Raw genomic sequence first — 10,214 nt, 5'->3', positions numbered from 1 at the left:
TGACCTCAAGACATTTTTTGCACCTGAGGCAGAAAATCCACCCCCGTTGATGATAGAGGGATAGCCATGTTAGACTGTCTGTAGCCGTAGAAAATAACAAGAGTCCAGTAGCACCTTAAAGTCTAACAAAATATGAGGCAGGGTACGAGCAGTGAGCAGTGACTCTTGAACGCTCATATACCCTGTCACAAATTTTGTTAGTCTTTAAGGAGCAGTGGACTCACAAAAGCTCGTACCCTGCCACATATTGGGTGCGTTCAGACGGGGGATTTACAACAGTTAGGGCGCCGGTTCCAACCGGTGTACTTACGGGCATTCACACGGCGAACATCTGCCTCCTGTCCCTAACCGTTGTAAATCCCTTTAAACCGTTGCACTCTGCCACTAGGTCCCAAGTGGTGGTAAACTGAGTGCAACAGTTGAAAACGGTGCACCCCGGCGTCTGATCGCTCTCCAAACGTTGTACAGCCACTTCCGTCGAAAACCTGAGGCTTCCGGCTTTCCCCCGCCATTAAAAAAAAATAAGCGATATGCGCTCGGGCGAAGCTTCGCCCCGAGCGTTTGTTAAGAAAAAAAAAGCGCCCTTACTTTAACTTCCCGGAGCAGTCCGGGACTACAGGGAGGCCAGGTTGGGCTTTAAACTTTAAAGGTAAGTCCTTACCTTTAAAGTTTAAATCTACTGGGGGGGGGGTTGAGCATGCGCACAAATCGCCATTCTCTGAATGGCTGCCTATGCGCATGCTCAAACTGTCCTTAAAAAAAACCCCCAAAACGCCGACGCCCGCAGCGTGTGAGCGGGCGTCCACCGGAGTGATCCGCAAAATGGAGGGTAAGTGTGATCGCGTTTCTGCTGGCATAAACTGCACCGGTTCCAACCGATGCAGTTTATGCCGGCAGAAACGCCCCGTCTGAACGCACCCATTTTGTTAGTCTTTAAGGTTCTACTGGACTCTTGCTCTTTTCTACTGCTACAAATTATAATCTATTTAATAACTGGCGTTTTGATGCTCAGAGAAGCTGCCTGGGGCTGGCAGGCCCAACCTGCCTCCTGGTAAGCCTGGCCGTGTTTAAGGACTCAAAACGTATCCTCCGAAGGTCCCGTCGAGTACTCATGTGGCCGGCTCTGCTTGCCCGTTTTCCTTCTCAGAGAGGAGGCGGCAGGACCTTGAAGATCACAGCATTTCTTTCCTTGTCTGGCCACTTGTCTGGTCTTCCTCTTTGTCGTTTTTTCCATGGAGGAAGGGGAGACAGCTGGGCTCAGAGAGGGGTCTTCTGCCAGCTGAGGCATCAAGCTTTAGCCATCTGGGTCCCTTCGTTAATCTCTCCCCACCCCCCCCCCCCCCCCTTCCCCCCCCCACACCAGTAGAAAGGTGACCATAGAAAACTGTCTGCCCTGATTGTTCTAGAAGGATGAATTTCATGACAGATATTGCGTTTTCTGTGGATTTGGAGCAGTCTTATCTGAAGCGAGACCTTCTTTGCTAGGCCTTCGTTTAATCTTTTCCCAAATATTGAGAAAGGGCATCAGCCTGAATTAGCTATAGTTGAGTAGAAGTGAAATCATTATGCCAAGCTTCTCCAACTTCATTTTCAGGTCTTGAGTCCTTGCGAAGAATAAGGATTTTCCACTTTGTGTTGTGGCTTTTGTGCATCTGGTGTCACTCACAGTTCAATGCCTTCCCCAACTGGGCAACATTTCCCTCCCAAAAGACAGAGAAGCTCCCACATATCCCAATCCGGGGGAGGGAAGTGTATTTTTTAGCGTGTTCTCACCAAAATACTTCTCACAAAATGGTGATGACAGCGTGTTAAAACTGAATGGTGTGATTTTGCCTCACATTTCTGAATGAATCATCGTGCAATTTAAGCCAAGGAAATGTTTAGGGTTTTTTTTTTTTAATCCTTTCTCTACTGATGTGATGTGTGAGTCAGGCATGAATGTGAAAGGTTGAAGTAATCACTATAAATGCTGCTTTTCTCTTTGTCCCTGGGAATTTTTATGATATATTGGTCTTTGAGGGCCTAGGGCATTTTATTTACTTGTCTGTCTTCAAATGGAGCCTCAAAACTGCTCACAACAATTTGTTTTCACTGCAAATGGTATTAATACAGTTCTGATCAAAACAGTAGAACAGTAGCATAAAAACAGGTTTAAAAGTTCCCTGCAGCCATGGCAAAATGAAACAGTTACTGTTCAGAGGTCCTACGGAATAAAAAGTTCTAGACCAACCACTAAACAACCAGAACAAAAAAGGAAAAGAAGGAACCAGTTTTGATACATTTCCGGTGGCAGGGAGTTTCTCAATAAGTATTCCCCTCCCTCAAAGCCTCAAATCCCTCTTTCTTTCAGTTCCATCCCCTGAGAATCCAGAGTCTGAATCAATTCATTCATTTAAAATTTTATAGACATATTCCTTTCAGAGAATTGTACCTTCAGAAGTTGCATTATCCCAGACCCAGATTTTATGGTGATGTGTAAGATTACTGGGGGTGGGTGGGTGTCACAAGTCAGTATGAAACAGCAAGAATTTCATATATTTAATTTAAATTAAATATAATAATGATATTTAAAATCAATAAAAGCAAGCATTAACCCACCAATAAAACGAAGCATTAAGAAGTGGCCTTTCCCCCCTTATATCTCCATAAACATAAGAGACCAGTGACTTTTTTTAACAAATTGAAACTGGCAGTTCAAGAAAGGAGTTTGGAATATCCCTCATAGGTCTATGAGCCTACATGTCATCAATTTGATTTATTTATTTAAAGCATTTGTATTCTGCCTTATCTACTCAGACTTATTAACGTACTTCTAAATTTGTAATTTCTGTAGACAGGATGTTGTGACTGTGGTAGATATAGGGCAAGTTCTGAGGCACCGAATACTTTGGGAGCCCATAAACGGGTGCTTGATCTAGAGCAGTGGTGGGCAAACTCATTAGTCAAGAGAGCCAAATATCAACAGTACAATAATCGAAATTTATTTTGAGAGCCAAATTTTTAAAACTTAAACTATATAGGTAGGTACATTGTTATTAACTTAATTAGGGTGCTCCTAAACTGGCCTTTGCTAAAAATGTCCTCAATCTGATTGTCGACCCCTTCCAACTCTCCCATCCACACTCGTCTTGTATACTTGTTTCGTCTCCTTTCATTCATCCTCTGCCAGGGCTCTTTTTCTAGAAGAAGCCCAGCAGGAACTCATTAGCATAATAGGCCACACCCAACAGCAGGAACTCATTAGTTTATTAGACCACACCCCTGACAGCACATTAACATATTAGGCCACACCCCCATGTTACCAGAAGTGTGCTCATCCAGCCACACCCACCTTTCGCTTCTTATTCTGTTTACCTTGCTTGTTGTCAAAACCCAGGGCTTTTTTGGTAGCAGGAATCCCTTTGCATGTTAGGCCACACACCCCTAATGTAGCCAATCCTAATGAGTTTCTGCTGTTGGGTGTGGCCTATTATGCTAATGAGTTCCTGCTGGGCGTGGCCAACTTGGGAGCCAGCCGGAACTCCGTTCCTGTGCGTTCCTGCCCAAAAATAGCCCTGGGTATGGTCAGTAATTTACATAGGGGTTGTTTGTTCCCACTTGCATGCTATTGGGAAGTGAGGTTGGGGGTCCCTCTTCCCCACAGCATAGTGATGCTACTCCAAGGTTTTCCCCATTTTTCCTGCAATCTTTTCCCAGCTTGTTTTGCCAAAATGTTTTGGGGGAGAATGCAGCAAAGCTAGGATGACATGTATGTGGAAGAGAAAGTCCAGATCTTCCTGGGTCCACCTACTTCAGGGCCATTTCCCCTGCCCTGGTCCCTCACAACAGCTGTTTTCTCCTGACACCAGATAACTTGTCCTTTTTTTTAAAAAAAAATGGCAAATATCATTATAGCATTATAACATTATAAACACCCATCTACCAGGTTCTCTGAATTCCCAGCTTTCATTGGAATAAATGCCTCCAGACCTTTCCCCCTGTGGAGATAATGCATTTCCCCTTATACCTCTCCAAGGAAAAGGTATAAAAACTTACTTAAAACAACAAAACTGGGGATTCAGAGAAGCTGATACACAGATTATTATAACATTATATAACAATGTTCAGTTGTTGATTTAAAGAAAAACCTGAAAAGCCCCTGGTGGCAGGGAGCACACACCCCAGTGACCCCTGTTCCACGCCCAGAATATGATTAAAAAAAACCCTCCAGGATCACTGGGGGCCAAACTGGCCTGGAGAAAAATTGCTTCCTGGCCCCAAAGTGGCGATCAGCATTTCCCTGGGTGTGTAAGAAAGGGCCACAAGAACTAAGCACTGATGCAATCTTTCCTGCTCTACCTCTCGTGATTTGCCTAAGTTCACACAATCAGCATTATGATCCTTTTAAAGTTGAAAGCATGCTATAAATGCAAAGGACTATTTGTAAGATTATCTGTAAGACACAAGACCAGGACGCATCTCACTTCTGGCAATCACTTGGAGAGACCCTATCACTCAGCTTCCATTGCCCCCCACACACCCCACACTGGAATAAGAACATAATATCAGGCCATACCACATTGCAATAAAGCCCCTACAACTGTATACAGAAATACTGAGCTTCCCTACCATTTGCCACAACTAGCCCACCACACAACCAGGATCAAGACTCCTAAGTGGACCAACAGACAGGCATACACTTGTTTGAAAAACTGAGTATTACATTACACCACCTCTGGAATATTACAGGTCAGGAGAGGCAGCACTGCACAGTGGTCAGAGTTGCAGACTGATGTGGGGAGACCCAGGTTTGTATTCTCACTCAGCTGGCTGAGTGACCCCGGGCCAAATCTCCCCTTCTCTACCTAGCCTACCCCACAGGGTTTTTGTGAGGATGAAATTGAGACTCATGGGCAGGGTCCCCAGCTTCCCTGGCAGAAACACTATGTTAAGAAATCTCTCATAATTATGCAGCCATAGCAGGCAGGAGAGAAGGAGGCGAATACCTCCAGCACCAAAGACTTGTAGAGGAAGAGTCAAACTTTGGGGACTCACCCGTGCACCAGAGGGCCAAGGCAGCAGGAGGCAAGAAGCCTGGGCGAGCTGGGCTCCTCCATGGCTGGCAGAAGATGAGGTGCAGAGGCGAGAGGTGGGCAAGTAGAAGAGGCACTCAGCCAGCTGCCACAAGCTGCGTGCAAAGAAACTCCCGCCACCCCAAGCTTCAGGGCTGCCTCGGTAAAGGAGTGCGGAGGCCAGACTCGCAAATGAGAAAAAGCAAGCTCAGGGTTCGTGGGTCGCATTTTGGGCTGTGGAAGAGGAACCGGCTCCATTCCTGGAGTTCTCTCGAGTTCCTGCGCTTTTGGTTTTGCTTTTTGCCAATCCGCCTCCCAAGACTGCTCCAGGTGCTCCGGCCTGAGGGCTGCTGGGGCTTCCTGCAGTTCGGCTCCATTATATCCTATGGGCCATTGAAGTCAATGGCGAAAACATAGGTTATATTCTGAGGGCTGGAGGGGAGGGGGCTTGAGGGAGAGGCTCCAGAATCGCAGGGTAGCTGCTGGAGCCCCTCCCCGAGATACCCGCCATGTTTCAGGAACATTGAACCAGGGGGTTCAATTCTACGAGCCCCCAAACAGGTTGCCCCATCCCCTCCATTGTTCTCTATGGTGGAAAAAATGTTACTTTCCCCCCACCATAGAAAACAATGGAGGGAATAGGCCGTCAGCACCTATGGCGGAAGAGCCACACTTAAGGGGCCAAAGAGCCGCATGTGGCTCTAGAGCCGCAGTTTGCCTACCACCGATCTAGAGCAACAGGTAAATGAACCATTGTCCTCGGTTTCTTTTAAAAATATTATTGTGGCACTCAGCTGGTCAGGTCGCAGTCACTCACAATTCCTTTGCCATTATCTAAGCCGACTGTTTATATGGCATTGGTGAATGCAGCTAAGCGGGGCCTATAGGAGTGTTTGTTTCCATAGCAACTAATGTACTTCAGGAAAGGGGAAAGGAAGAAGATGGAAGAAGATCAAAGGCCAATTCGGTAAGTGGCACAGATCAAAACAAAGTGTCATGGAGTGTGTGGATGAATAACTTGGATATTTTCTGATGTTTTTTATTCATCTTGCTTTCTAAAATTGTGCAGTTGACTTTATGACTCCTCATATATAGTAAAAGAAGAAGCCCTTCTTTGTTGACTGTTTTCAACCCTGCAGAAGCAGCTTTGAAGACAGGACAAACTTTTTCTTTTTCTTTTCTTTAGGAAAACTCTAAATATTGCTCCTAATGATCAGGTTTCCTGTTTGATTCTGCAAATGGTTTGATGGGAGAATGGTTACCCCTCCCCTCCATGCACACAGCTAAGGTAAAGGTAAAGGTTCCCTTGCTCGAAAGCCAGTCAAATCCGACTCTAGGGCTGCGGTGCTCATCTCTGTTTCAAAGCCGAAGAGCCAGTGCTGTCCGAAGACATTTCCGTGGTCATGTGGCCGGCATGACTAAACACCAAGGCGCACAGAACACTGTTACCTTCCCACCGAAGTGGTACCTATTTATCTACTTGCAATTTCTTGCTTCCGAACTGCTAGGTTGGCAGGAGCTGGAACTAGAGACAGGAGCTCACTCCGTCATGCGGCACCCGGGTCTCGAACTGCTGTACTACTGACCTTCCACAGCCTGCAGTTCAGCGTCTTAACCATCCGAGCCACCGCAGCTCCTATGTAACAGTTAAATAAAAACACTGAGAGATCCAGTGATCCAAACAAAATTTAAAACTGTAACAAACAGGTATTAAAATAATAGCAATTAATTTTATTCTTACTTGCACATATGTTGTTTTCAAAAACTTCATCAGCTTTCTGACATCAGCCCAATTCAGGATTTTGTCCTCAGTTCCCTTACTCCCCCCCAAAACAACAACAACAACATTGATTGGATCCAGCAATTGGCCCCTTTCCTGTTGCACCCTGATCTAGCCACATGCAATGGTCACCTCCAGACTAGACTACTGTAACTCTCTCTATGCTGGCCTGCCCTTGAGACTGACTCAGAAGCTCCAGCTGATCCAGAATGCGGCAGCGCAAGTCCTGGTGGTAACATCACAGATGTGCATATTCAACCGATGCTGTGCCAGCTACACTGGCTTCCAGTGGAATAGTGAGTCAAGTTCAAGGTTTTGGCATTGACCTTTAAGGCCTTGAACAGTCAGGGACCGTCTCCTCCATTATGTCCCCAGGAGAGCGTTACACTCCTTGGACAGCAATTTGCTGGTGATCCCTGGCCCCAAAGACATCTGGCTGTACTTAACCAGGGCCAAGGCCTTCTCGGTCCTTAAAATAATAATAAAAAAGGCCTTCTCGGTCCTGGCCCCAACCTGGTGGAACTCTCTGCCGAACACCGTCAGGGCCCTGTGGGATCTCATGCAATCCTGCAGGGCCTATAAGGCAGAGATGTTCCACCAGGCTTTTGGTGGTCAAGGACAGCGACGGTTACCATCTTGGCTGGCACCCTCTTCTGTTCTCTGTACTCTCCCTATCCTTCCTCCCCCACCTGCGGCAGTCAGAAACTGGAAATAGTTGGAACTCACCATCTGAATCTTTTAGACTGTTGTTTTAATGTTATTTAAATATTTTATTGTACGTTTGATGTTTTATTATAACTGTACATCGCCCAAAGCCCTGCACCATATGCATCCATAAGTCCAATTGATGATGATGATGATGATGATTATGATGATGATGATAAAAATTATTAGTTACCACTGATTCCCCCTGCAGACCCTCACCATGTCATTCTTCTGGGTCTCCTGTCCTTCCCAGGAGGAGCATTTTGTGGGGATTAGTGGGCTGACCTGTGGGGGGGGGTGTGCAGGCAAGTTCCATTCTGCCTTCAAAAGGTTTAGTCTGGATCCAACCCCCATGGTATTTGTATTTCTTTAAGTGTCAAACAAGGCTATTTTCCCAGAACAGTAGTTTCCAAATAGCATTCCTAAAAACTCTGAGATACCTTGGAAGATAATCAGCGGTTCTTCACTGAGAAAATTGCTAATGGTGCAAGACAGCATATTCAGCGTCGTGACCTTTTCTATGCCATGTGCAGTTGTTGGATGTGTTGGACGCATTTCCCTGTATGTGAAACCCCAGTAGGCCCTACAGGCCTAAGTGGCTGCCTGCACGAACTGAGCGTGTGCTCTAGAATGCATCCCAGAATGCTTTGCTGTGTGTCGAAAAGATTGATTTTCCCATCCATATCCTATGAAGCTTGCTAGATGTTTCCAGGAGAAATCCATTTGAACACACTACCATTAATTCTATCATATAATTAACCTTCTGGACGCAACACTCGCATCACTGCAATTCCAGAGCGAACGGGCCTTTGTAGGTACTGCAGTTATTTCGGCATTGTGGTATCCACAAATTAACTTCACCTCTTGCAGCTTTGCTTGCTTTTTTTAATATGCATTAAAAACACACACGCACATTAAAATGATCCATGTGAAGTCCACTGAAATGAGTGGATGTCACAGAGCTGCCCTTGATGGTTTTTGCCTGTTGGCTCCTGGCATCTCTTGAGAAAGCGATCACATCTTCTCAAGCAAAATCATTATGCGAGGTTTTTGTTCTTGGCTGGAAACGAATTAATATATTTAGAGCAGTATTAATAGCACCAATGATGGTCTTACAAATAGTCAGCAAGTCTGAATCCGGAAGGGAAATGAATATTGGGAGTAATGAACTGAGAGAGAAAAATTGGAAATTGCATTTGGGGACCGAAGGCTGCAGCTCCTCCAAATCCCTTGAGAGATAAAGAAAATATTGTTTACCGGGATTTTGCTCTTCTTTAAGTAGTCTGAACTGTAAAAGAAGAGCTTAGTTTCTGTGATTCATATTAATCTTATAAATACTTTTGTATCTGTTAGAAACAAATATTGACCTGTGGTTGCAATGTGGCCAGGAACATGACTGAGCGGCTCTGAGCAGGGGTGCATGTGCGCATTTTAAAAATCTGATTCCATGCGGATGTGATGCTAGAAATTGCTTAACAAGTAGTAACCAGGCTTAATGTGTCAGCTACAAATAAGGTTTCCGGCTCCGGATTGGGAAATACCTGTAAATGTTGGGGTTGGAGCCAGAGGAGGGCAGGGTTTGAGGAGGGGAAGGACCTCAGTGGGGTACAGTGCCACGGAGTCCACCTTCCCAAGTGGCCATCTTCTCCAGGTGAACTGATCTCTGTCATCTGGAGGTCAATGGTAACCCCAGGAGACCCCCAGCCACCACCTGGAGGCTGGCGACCCTACATACAAAACTGCACCTGTGGCCCATTGGGCAGGGCTCTGGGTTGTGGGCTTCATATGCAAGCAATGAAGAGGTTAAGAGTTCCACAAAGTTATTTGGACAAATTATTAGGGACCGTGGTCTATACTACTGTGTATGAGTCCAGTGGCACCTTTAAGACCAACAAAGTTTTATTCCAGGTATAAGCGTTGGTGTGCATGGACACTTCTTCAGATACAGTGAAATGGAAATCACCAGTCCATACACATAGGCAGGGGTCATTTCCTGCGGGAGCACACAGGAGCGGAGCTCCGGCAGTAAGGAGTCCAGGGGGCAGGCACATGCAACAAGCCCCATCCCCCGCTCCCAGCAGCCCTCAGTTGGGCCATGAGGAGCAAGAAGCAGCCAGGTAAGTTGCAGAGCCCCCCCCCCCAGCCCGCCTTCGGGTACAAGCTCTCCGTCCTCTGTGAGGGCAGATCTGCACGTTCCCCTGTCCCAATAGCTAGAAATCCAAAACAGTCCAGTGGAGCCTGAGTGGTGGGTGGGTCAGGGGGCGTGGCATAAGTTATGCTAATGAGCTCCTGCACATAGGTAAAGTGTGAGCAGTAAATTAGCTTAAGCTTGTTATTCCTGTTTGGTCCTTGAATCTGTTAAACATCTTCATTATGCTGCATGCTAATTTACTGCTTACCCTCTACCTATGTGTATGGACTGGTAATTTCCATTCCATTGTATCTGAAGAAGTGTGCATGTACACCAACGCTTATACCTGGAATAAAACTTTGTTGGTCTTAAAGGTGCCGCTGGACTCAAACTTTGTTCTGCTGCTTCAGACCAACGCAGCTACCCACCTGAAACTCCTGTGTTTAGTTTGCTGTAAACTGGAACCTACTATGTAATCTTGCATCATTTTATGTGTCATGATAACACTTCTCCTTTGCTTCAGTTCTGGTTGTTTTTGTTGTTTTAA

General features: G+C 45.9%; 1 protein-coding gene across 2 annotated transcripts in view; it reads left to right on the top strand.

The window, feature by feature from the left end:
- Nucleotides 1–10,214, top strand: part of CCDC85C (coiled-coil domain containing 85C) — a 252,581-nt gene that overhangs the window by 219,266 nt on the left and 23,101 nt on the right. The window lies entirely within an intron of this gene.

Source organism: Gekko japonicus, unplaced genomic scaffold (assembly GCF_001447785.1).
Source record: "Gekko japonicus isolate JY-2015 unplaced genomic scaffold, Gekko_japonicus_V1.1 scaffold448, whole genome shotgun sequence".
In the NCBI taxonomy this organism is placed as follows: Eukaryota; Metazoa; Chordata; class Lepidosauria; order Squamata; family Gekkonidae; genus Gekko; species Gekko japonicus.
The sequence above is the reverse complement of the archived record's forward strand: the minus strand, read 5'-3'. Positions and strand labels throughout refer to the sequence as shown.